The sequence below is a fragment of the Vipera berus genome (genome assembly GCF_964194415.1).
Source record: "Vipera berus genome assembly, chromosome: 1".
NCBI lineage: Eukaryota > Metazoa > Chordata > Lepidosauria > Squamata > Viperidae > Vipera > Vipera berus.
In genome coordinates, this window is record NC_138202.1 from 116,209,884 (window position 1) to 116,221,639 (window position 11,756).

Genomic DNA, 11,756 nt, shown 5'->3' on the forward strand with positions numbered 1-11,756 from the left:
AAGGTCTGTTGCCTTAGTTATCCAGTCTTGACACTGTGAGTGGAGAAAGTCTCATTTGGAGAGAGGAAAAACGATCTTTTTGAAGTATTTAATAGACTACTGTGGAATGCAAAGAAATAGATCAACCTTTTCCTCGATCTGTCCCAAATTTTTCCCATTGACTTCTATATCCATTGAACTCAGAACTCTACATACATTACACTCAGAAATTGTCCTCCCAGTTTGACCAATGGGTTTATGGCCTGGGACTTTTGAAAGCTATTGTCTGCCATATCTGGAGAGTATAGAATTTAGCTAATGCAGCCTAAAGTGGTGCATGTCCAGTGTATCTTGAATCACACTGCAACAGGTAACTGATATTGTCCAATCTGTACTGTTTTGTAAACATTCTTGACTTCTGCCCTCGTGAAACAGATCTGGGTACAATATTGGCACATGGTTGGTTCTAAATTAGCATAGGATTGTTTCCTTGCCAAACTATCTAAAGATTCATTATTGATGCAGCCAGTGCTTTTTTTGTAAAAGAAAAAGGTGCCGGAACTCACACATGTCATACAACCCGCCTTGCCTATCCTACAAGGTTCCATCCAAAAAAGGTGCCGGAACTCAGTTCTGAGCGTTCTATGAGAAAAAAAAGCCCTGGGTGCAGCTATCATTAATTTGGTTCTAGGCTAGCAGGAGTATAGATTTTGTACCAATAGGGATACATCCCCAGTTACAGCATCAAGCTGTTTGGACATAACTCAGCAGAACAAAGAGCAACCTTTGCCAAGTGATGATTTGGAACGCAGCTTCCATGTCAGATGGTTTCCCCCACCCACTTCATCTTTCTTATTTAAATTAGTTCAGAAAGTACCTGCCAAGATTAAAGTCAGATGTATGAACAGCAAATGTCTCTCGAGCTTTGCTCAAGCTTTGCTTTAGGCCTCTCTCTTCCTCCTCTTGTTTTAAAGAATTGGTTGTCATTTCAAAGCAACACATCTCAAATGGCACTTTTTTAGAACTCTACAGGTCGGGGCAGTTTCATCCTGTTTTAAAACTTTCAGCATACAACCTTGTTTAAAAGGCAATGAGAAATTAAGAATCAGTGCCCTCATTCAATTAGTAGATCACAGGGGAATTAAAGGGGAAAAAGTTGAAATTTGATGACAACTCATCTCAAAAGCTCAGGAATTACATCAGAAGGAAATGGCATCATGAGAAAAGTGTTAATTGTGGCATTTGGGGATCAATTTGATTATTCTGAAAGATGGACATATTGCTGCGCAGTGACAAAGATCTAGAAATCAACTTTGTCAAACTTTCAGCAGCAAAGAAAACTATTTCTAGCAGATACGATTAGGTCTAATATTTGAATCTGATATAGTTTCCTCACTTTGGATATAAGAAATAGAACTATTGATTCATCTGTAAGCAAAACATTTAAAAATTAAACGATTTTTATTGTCTGCAGGAAGATAGACTCAATCCACTATCAAGCATCATGCCTGATTTTCCAATCTATTTGACTCTGAAAAGTCTAATAGCAATAGTAGAAAGAAGCAGAGAGAGAAAGCAGCCTGCCTAGACAAGTATGTATCTGCAAAGTGGCTAAATCAGCCTTACTGATCATAGCAGAAATTTGCTAGATATGAAACCTTATAATTATGTTTACCGGCTCCTGCTATGCGCTGCACCACAAAACAGAAAATCATCTTACCCCCTCCCATATGTCTATTGTTGCTGTAACGTCACAGCTGTCTTACATTACCTCCCCGGGGCTTCATTCCTATCCCCCAAATGTCACTCTTGATTGTGTATTAATTACTCATCACCCAAAGTGTGGAGGCACTGTAGTTAATACCCAGCTTGAATTTATACATTTTCCAGTTTGTCATTTAACTGCCTCTAGCAATGGCTGCCTTTATAAATGCCTCATTAAGTTTAATTTAGTCAAATGCCTTTGCCTTGTTAAAACAAAGTGGAAGAGAGTTAATAGAAAGAAGCGTACAAGTACTTCAACTGGCCAATGCCTATTTTTTATTATATCTACAAGTTGGAAGAGCATATTTTAATATTGTAAGCCGCCCAGAGTTGCCTTACAATGAAATGGACAGCAAACAAATTAAATAAATAAATAAAAAGTATTGAATTATATTGTTCATTGTCTACATTGTCTGGCTGAGGTGGCAGTTCATTGGCTACTATCTTGAAATGTAGAACAGTATTTTTGGAATAAAACACACTTAATGACTACAAAGTAGGACATTACAAACCCAGAGAATATATCCAACCACAGAAACATGTATTTAGCATTCATGTTTATTTTATAATGGATTTTTATGTTAGGAAAACTGATATTTCTCATGCTGCTGGGCTCTGCCTTACTGGAATAGTAGTGATTTTAACAGATTTAAAAGCAGTGATTTCACCTTTGTTCTCTTGCCTGTAATGAGAGGGAGGGGGAAGAACAAGGATGAGTTAAGGCAGTAGAGGAAACAACTTAGTGTAAATTAATTGTGTAAGGGGGATCCTAAATGATTATTTAGATTTTCATTTTCATTTTTTCTAGATTGGGAGCCAAAAAAAGGAATCAAGAATTAAGACAGCACCAGAAATATTTTTAAAATATTTAATTGCACGTTTCTGGGATTTTTATTTATTTTGTTCTCTGTTGAGTGGGGGAAGTCAAAAGAAGCTGGGTACAAGATACTCTAACAGAACTTTCATAATAAAAGTCAGTGTACCTTGGAGGCAAGAAGATGAATTTTAATTTAATTTTGATTTTTTTTAATGGAGAAGAGGAACCATCCACTTCCACTGGTACAGTTTTACTTGTTATTGTTTTGTTGTTGTTTGTTGTCTGTGTCACTCAATCCATTCTCTAGGAAATTTTAACTGACCAGAATAAAAGATTAGGACATCTGAGGGCACAATATCACTTGGCTAAATCTCTTATTAAAGACAGGTTATCCTGGATAGAGGTTTCAAATGAGGTCAGCAAGGATCAAAATGCAGAGAAAAACAAAGGAGATATTAGAACCCAAAGGTAAAACTACACAAAGAAAAGCCAAAGCCAAGAAGAAAGATATTGCAGTCTGGAAGGATCTTAGCAAAGAATATTAGAGAACTGAACTGATAGACAAAGGACAATAAATAATAACAGTTTAAAAAAAGATCAAATAAAGATGAAAGGGATATATCGAAATTCTGAACGGCAGAGATGTCAACCTCCATGATACCTTAGAAAATATTTTTTACTTATAAAATCAGGGGTCTTCAAACTTGGCCCTTTTATAATATGGACTTCAACTCCCAGAATTTCTCAGCCAAGCACGCTGGCTGAGGAATTCTGGGAGTTGAAGTCCACAAGTCATGAAAGGGCCAAGTTTGAAGACCCCTGTATAAGATGTTTCAGGACTTGGACCTGAAGTTGGATCAGCATTCCAGTCATTACCAAGTTAAAAGGCTACAGAAATTAATGGAATATCTATAGAAATATGGCAAGGAACAGAAGAAGAACCTGTAAAGGTGCTAATCAAGCTATGCCAGTAAATCTGGGGAAACAACACAATGGACAACAGACTGGAAGAAGTCAATCTACATATCAGTGTCAGAAAAGAGACTTAACAGAATGTGCAAACTTATTTTCACATGCTACCAAAATAATGTTCAGAATCATACCACACGCTTTAGGGAAAGTTGAGGAATAAGAGACATTATTGCTAATGCACACTGGATAATTGAGAAAACCAAAGAATGTCCTTAGAAGGATGGACATCCCAGAACACTTTCCAGTCCTCATGAGAAACCTATACATAAGACAGGAAACCATATTCAGACAAAACATGGCAAAACAGGTAAAGGAGTGAGACAAGGCTGTATACGCTTTCCTTATTCATTCAAACAATATGCTAAATAGTTACTGAGGGAAGTTGGATTAAAAGAAGGTGGACATGGTTTAAAATTGGAGGAATATCATTAACCTGCTGATGACATTATTCTGATAGCTGGAAATGCAAATATCCTGCCGGCTCTAGTAATGAAAGCCAGGTAATACAGTAGAAAAAAATGGATTAAAATTAAATATAAAGAAAATCAAATTAATGTCAACAGGTACAACAGCTAGCTTTAGCGTTGACAATGATGGTTCTGAAGTGGTAGATAGCTGCTGCCTTTTAGGAACAACTATCAACATTAAAGAACCAGCAGTCAAGAAATATGCCACAGTAGCTCTTAACAGAAAAACAATGACAGCATCGGAACAGTTATTCAATTATTGTGATATATCTATATTAACAAAGATCAAAAACATTAGGCATTGGATTTCCCTTTGAAGAAGCAGAATAAGCTTGAAGAAGCAGAATAAAAAGAATATTGGCACTTTTGAACTTTGGTGTTGGAGAAGACTCCTGACAGTAAATAATAGATAATAATTTAAAACAAACTAACAAATGGATAGCAATAGCACTTAGATTTGTACAGTTTTACAGCATTCTCTGGGCGGTTTACAGAGTCAGCATATTGCCCCCAACAATCTGGTCCTCATTTTACCAACCTCGGAAGGATGGAAGGCTGAGTCAACTTGAAGCTGGTCAGGATCGAACTCCTGGCAATTGGAAGAGTTAGCCTACAATACTGCATTCTAACTACTGTACCACCACGGATCATGCATCAATAAAATTGAAAGTTCTTATTGAAGGTCCAAATGACCAGATTTAAATTATCATATGTTGTATATATATTACACGAAGACACAGCTTTCTTGAGAAGTTTATAAAATGCTGGGAAAGATGGAAGAAAATTGAAAAGGATGACAAGCAGCAAGGTAGATGGTCTTGATTATACTGGTGATGGGTGCAAAGGGCTTGGTCGGGGACAAAAGGGCTAAAGAAGGTCCATCTATATCAAGAGATTGAGAATCAAAACACATAATCAGTCAATGAATTAGTATGTTTTCAACACTGGTGACTCTTAAAAAGTATTTCATTTAACAAACAGAGGCATAGTTTTTTTGAAAAATCTGATAGCCACTATATTATATCTCAGTTAATTAGAGAACTAACTAATCATTATGTGAACTGAATATCAAAGCTGAATATTGATTTTGTCTTTGGTTTCTTTTCCCTTTTTTATTAACCAATACAAGATAATTCAATGCAACTGCAATTCTTGAGGAGAATAAATTAAATATAGCTGCAAAACGCATTTTTAAATTAAGGTTTACAACATTGATTTAAAAATTGTTGGTGGACTAGTTAACACATAGATTGAGGCCCACCCACCCCTTTCTTTGGCTTCTATTCTTCTCATGCTTTTAGGCTAGCTATGAGCCTCCTTGTATTATAGATCTCATCAATTCTTCCCCTCTCTATAGTGAAATGTTTTGCCAAAGTGCACAGATACCTCTACTTGATCTAACTTTTCAGGAATTATCTATATTTTGCAATTGGTCATTCTATTTTCTTGACAAACCCAATTATGTTGGTATTTGATATACTAATTTTCGGATCCATACTTCTCACTGTATCATACATTTGTGTAAAATTAACTGCAAACCATTTAGGATTTCAGTCAGGAACATAAAATTATTTGCATACAATATAGTCCTTGACTTACAACCACAACTGAGCCCGTAATTTCTATTGCTAAGCAAGTGCAGTTTGCCCCATTTTACGACTGGTTTTGCCACAATTGTTAAGTGAATCACTTCAGTTGTTAAGTTAGTTAGTAACATGGTTGTTAAGTGAATCTGACTTCCCCATTGACTTTGCTTGTCAGAAGGTCTCTAAAAGTGATCACATGATTCCAGGACATTGCAACCATCATAAATACATGCCAATTGGCAAGCATCCGAATTTTGATCATGTGACATAGGGATGCTACAATGGTAATGCGATAAATGGTCATAAGTCACTTTTTTCAGGGCCTTGTAGCTTCAAACGATCATTAAACATACTATATGTGTATATTTACATTCCCAACACACATACATCTGCTATCACCACACACATTTCTCATGAATTTGTCCATAAATAAATGGTACTACATCCACATAGAGAGAGGTAAGTAATGGGGTAACACAAAGTTCCATTTTAGGCCCAGTACTCTTCAGTATCTTCATTAATGACTTGGATGAGGAAATAGAAGGAGAAGCCATCAAATTTGCAGATGACACCAAACTGGCAGGAAAGGCCAACACCCCAGAAGACAAGCTCAGGTTCCAAAAAGATCCTGACAAACTTGAACAATGGGCCCTATCCAACAAAATGAGTTTTAATGTGGAGAAAAGCAAAGTTTTACATTTAGGCAGGAAAAAACAAAGGTTTAAGTACAGATTAGGCGAGACCTGGCTCAAAAACAGCAGCTGTGAGCAGGACCTTGGAGTCCTAGTGGACAATCACTTGACCTTGAGCCAGCAGTGTGCAGCAGCAGCCAAAAAATCTAATACAGTCTTGGGTTGTAAAAACAGAGGCATAGAATCAAGATCATGCAAAGTATTATTACCACTTTATAAAACCCTAGTAAGACCACACCTGGAATACTGCAACCAATTTTGGTCACCATACTACAAAAAAAAGGGACAAGGTGGCTCAGTGGGTTAGGACGCTGAGCTTGTCGATCAGAAGATTGGCAGTTTGGTGGATTGAATCCCGAGTGCCGCGTAACAGAGTGGGCGCCTGTTACTCGTCCCAGCTTCTGCCAACCTAGCAGTTCGAAAGCACGTAAAAATGCAAGTAGAAAAATAGGGACCACTACGGTGGGAAGGTAACAGTGTTCCGTGCACCTTTGGTGTCTAGTCATGCCGGCCACATGACCACAGAGACGCCCTCGGACAAGCGCTGGCTCTTCGACTTTGAAACGGAGATGAGCACCGGCCCCTAGAGTTGTAAACGACTAGCACGCATGTGCGGGGGAACCTTTACCTTTACCTTTACTACAAAAAAGATGTTGAGACCTTGAAAAAAGTTCAGAGAAGAGCAACTAAAATGATCAAAGGCCTGTAGACTAAAACATATGAAGAACGGCTTCAGGACTTGGGTTTGGCTAGTCTAAAGAAAAAAAGAAACAGGGGAAACACCAGCTGCCTGCAATTAGTGAAGGTTCGCATCCCACCAGGCTCAAGGTTGACTCAGCCTTCCATCCTTCCGAGGTAGGTAAAATGAGGACCCAGATTGTTGGGGGCAATTAAGCTGACTTTGTAATAATGCCGCTTGGGGTGTGTGTGAAAGCCCTAATAAGCAGGCATATACTGTACATAGATGGCAGTGAAAGTTGGACCATAAGAAAGGCTGAGCGCCAAAGAATTGAGGCCTTTGAACTATGGTGCTGGAGAAGACTCCTGCGAGTCCCTTGGACTGCAAGGCGATCAAACCGGTCAGTCCTAGAGGAGATCAATCCTGACTGCTCTTTAGAAGGCCAGATCCTGAAGCTAAAACTCAAATACTTTGGCCACCTAATGAGAAGGAAGGACTCACTGGAGAAAAGCCTAATGCTGGGAAAGATCGAGGGCAATAGAAGAAGGGGACGACAGAGAATGAGGTGGCTGGATGGAGTCACTGAAGCAGTAGGCGTGAGCTTAAATGGACTCCAGAAGATGGTAGAGGACAGAAAGGCCTGGAGGAATGTTGTCCATAGGGTCGCGATGGGTCGGACACGACTTCGCAGCTAACAACAACATACTGTACATAGAATGAAGGCTACTGCTAAGCACATTGGTTTGTGCTTCTTAGATTGTAAGCCGCCCTGAGTCTTCAGAGAAGGGCGGGATATAAATGGGATTAAAATAAAAATAAAATAAAAAAACATGATAGCAGTATTCCAGTATCTGAGGGGCTGCCACAAAGAAGAGCAACAGAGGGCAAGACAAGAAACAATGGTTGGAAACTGACCAAAGAGAGAAGCAACCTGGAATTAAGGAGAAACTTCCTAATGGTGAGGACAATTAACCAGTGGAACAGCTTGCCTTCAGGAATCATGGGCACTCCATCACTGGAGACTTTTAAGAAGAGACTAGACAGTCACTTGTCTGAAATGGTATAGTTCTCCTGCTCGAGCAGGGGGTTGGACTAGAAGACCTCCAAGGTCCCTTCCAGCTCTATTCTATTCTTACTCTATTCTTATCTTAAAAATCCAAGAGAACATCACACATCCTTGCCTCGCCCCTGCCCAACGGTGAGCCATTTGCTAAATATTGCACTTTTCTCCACCTACTTGAATTCCATTATCAATTACCACTTTCAATCATCAATCTGCACATTTCATACAAATTGAAATGGAGAATGGGAATATCCAGTTTTGGAAAATCAGAGAATCTAAGTTTTAAAAAATGTAAAAACAATGTAAATAAAAAAAATGAGACAGATGGGAAAATATATAATAATTAAAAGTGTAAATGTGGTGTGGAATTATGCTCCTAAAAATGGTTGTTGACATTTTATTGTGAGCTTCAGCTTATCCAGTCTGGGGTTTGACAAAGAAAATAATTCTATGGAAGGAAATTTATTCTGCTATTAATGAATAGATTCAAAATGCCTAGTCTTTATCAATGTTTGCAATGACTTTATATTTTAAAGTAAGATGAAACAATTTGCTTCTACATTTAATTTAATTTAATTTAATTTAATTTAATAATATTTCTATACCGCCCTTCTCCCTGAGGACTCAGGGCGGTTCACAGGGCAAGAATAAAATACAAAGTTACAAATATTAAAAGGAAATTAAATAATTGCCCGATTTTAAAACAATTGATATATTACAATTATAAAACCCCAAAGATAATATTAAGAATACAAGAATAAAAAACCCCACCAATCCCCCATCAGGCTAGGCCGGCTTGTACAAACAAAAACGTCTTGAGATCGCGACGAAAGGAGCGAAGATCGGGCGCCATCCGGAGCTCTACCGGTAACTGATTCCATAGTTCCGGAGCGCCCACAGAGAAGGATCTCCCCCTGGGGGCCACCAATCGACATTCTCTGATCGGTGGCACCCTGAGGAGACCCTCTCTGTGGGAACGCACAGGGATCAGGGAGATTGATGCCGGCAGCAGGTGTTCCCTGAGGTACTCCGGCCCCCTGCCATGTAGGGCTTTGAACACCATTACTAGTACCTTGAATCTCACCCGGAAGGCAACTGGCAACCAATGCAGCTCACGGAGCAAAGGTGTAACGTGGGAGTATCGGGAGACTCCCAACACAACTCTCGCGGATGCATTCTGTACCAGTTGGAGCTTCCGGGTGGTCCTCAAGGGCAGCCCCATGTAGAGAGCGTTGCAGTAGTCTAGACGAGAGGTCACGAGCGCATGAGTGACCGTGCATAAATCATCCCGGCTTAGATAGGGCCGCAACTGGCGCACCAGGCGAACCTGGGCGAAAGCCCCCCTAGTCACAGCTCCTATATGGTCTTCCAAGGTGAGCCGTGAATCTAGGAGGACTCCCAAGTTGCGAGCCCTATCTACGGGGGGTAATAGTTCACCCCCCATAGCAAGAGGTGGAATGTCCGAATAAACCCGGGATGAAGGTATGCAAAGCCACTCAGTCTTGTCGGGGTTGAGTTGAAGTCTGTTCCTCCCCATCCAGACCCGAACCACCTCCAGGCAACGGGACATCACGTTGAGGGCATCACTGGGGTGGTTTAGGGTCGAAAGGAAAAGCTGGGTATCATCAGCATACTGATGATACCCAACTCCAAAACCACGAATGATCTCACCCAGCGGTTTCATGTAGATGTTGAACAGGAGAGGCGAGAGGACCGACCCCTGAGGAACTCCACAAATGAGAGACCTCGCGGTCGACCTCTGCCCTCCTGCCAACACCGACTGCGAACGTCCCTGGAGATAGGAGGAGAACCACTGTAAGACCGTGCCTCCCACTCCCAATCCCCTGAGACGCCGCAGCAAGATACCATGGTCGATGGTATCGAAAGCCGCTGAGAGGTCTAATAGGACTAGAACAGAGGAATGTCCCCTGTCCCGAGCCCTCCAGAGATCATTCACCAGCGCGACCAATGCCGTCTCCGTGCTGTGCCCGGGCCTGAAACCCGATTGGTACGGGTCTAGATAATTTAATCACTGTAATGTGTGTAGTTTTTTACTGTACAATGACTGACAAATTATTTTTTGTTATCTTATTTATTCTTCACTTATTCTTCCATAGTTTCCAAAACATTTTATAATTTCAACCTTATTCCCTTGCTATAAATCCATAAGCAGACAATGCATTTCTTTCTTGTACTCATACAGTGTTCAATTACCTGCTGAATAGCAAATTTCTGATCCACATATTCTCTGCTCATCATTAAGATTCACTTTCCCAGATGTTGGTTGCTGCCTCTGAGACCTTTTCAGTTAGAATTATGCCAAACACCTCCCCGGCTCCATTGTTTTGTCCTTTCCTTTTGTATAAGGGCATTTCGCAGGCAGGCATATAATTTTCACACATGTTAAAAAGTCACATAAGAGAAACACATTCATTTATCAACTTTCTTCAGTTGATATGCCATGTACTATCTTTCAACATTGTCACAGAATGTACTGTACGTCTTTGTTTTTGTTGTGTAGTGGGTTCTGGAGAGCAGGAAGGACGCCAGGCCGATGAGTACAACATAACAGCTCTTTATTTGGTGGAAGTGACTGTACTCAGGAATAGGGGCTACCTGCACTCCTTATATACCTGGCCAGTACCTGGCTAGGTACACAACCAACCAATCGGATTGAACCTCTGTTTCCCACCGAAACTGCTTCCCGCCAAAACAGTTACAGTTCAACGCCTCCTGGTGGTGACTCTTCTGCAAGTGCTTTAGTTGTTCCTAAAAGACTAATACATAACAGTTTTCATCCAATTTTTAATCAGTTGGATGTTCACATATATAGCTTTTGTTTCATTTTTATTTCTTCAACATACTATTTTCATTCTCCTATGTAACTTCAGTATTCTTTTGCTTCAGTTTTATCCCAAAACATTTCATTCTTAATTCCATTCACTCTGCTTTATTTATTTTTTCACGCAGTTTCAAAATATTTTATTCAATCAAATCATTTTGTATTTTGTCAGTATAGTTTATTCTGAACTACCCCTTATTCTTTTTTGACTATTGTGAGACAAGGCTACCATACCAAAGATGAAGCAGGCACATAAGCAGAATGGACAAAAGCCAGGAATCTTATCTGAATCTTATCTAGAAGATCCCTTCAGGGAGGTAATTTAAGAAAGAGCCAAGTTCTTAAGGAGATAAAATGGGAAAAATGTTACATGAATCAGACAAAAGAAATTGGGCCTGAGAACATGGAAGCTCTCAAAGATCCATCAAGACTTGAAAATCAACAAGGCAGTCTTGACAATCAACAAAGCAAGGACTTTTGGGAGGATAAAAGGGGTCCTGAAACCCACCCACTATGAATTGTGCTTGGATCCAGACTTGACAACTGGTGTCCCTCTGGCTAGTGTTTGCCAGCCTAGTTGAGAAAAACTTGGTCTGTGTGTATGGGGTTGTTTGTGTGTGTGTGTGTGTGTGTGTGTGTGTGTGTGCATGTATCTTGTAACAAGTAAACTTTTGCTATTACTTTAGATTCACTGGGTCTCCTTGTACTCCAAAGAACCAGGTGTGCCTCCATGTTCAGTTGAAAATGATTTGAGTGTGGCTGTTGACCAGGGTTATGAGTGTGGGAGTGAGTGATCATAAGCTGAACTTGGGAGCAGGTGTAACGCTAAATGCTTTGCAACTATTTTTTCCTTTTTCCTTTGTATGCACATTACACAGTAGCTTTTTCTCATCCT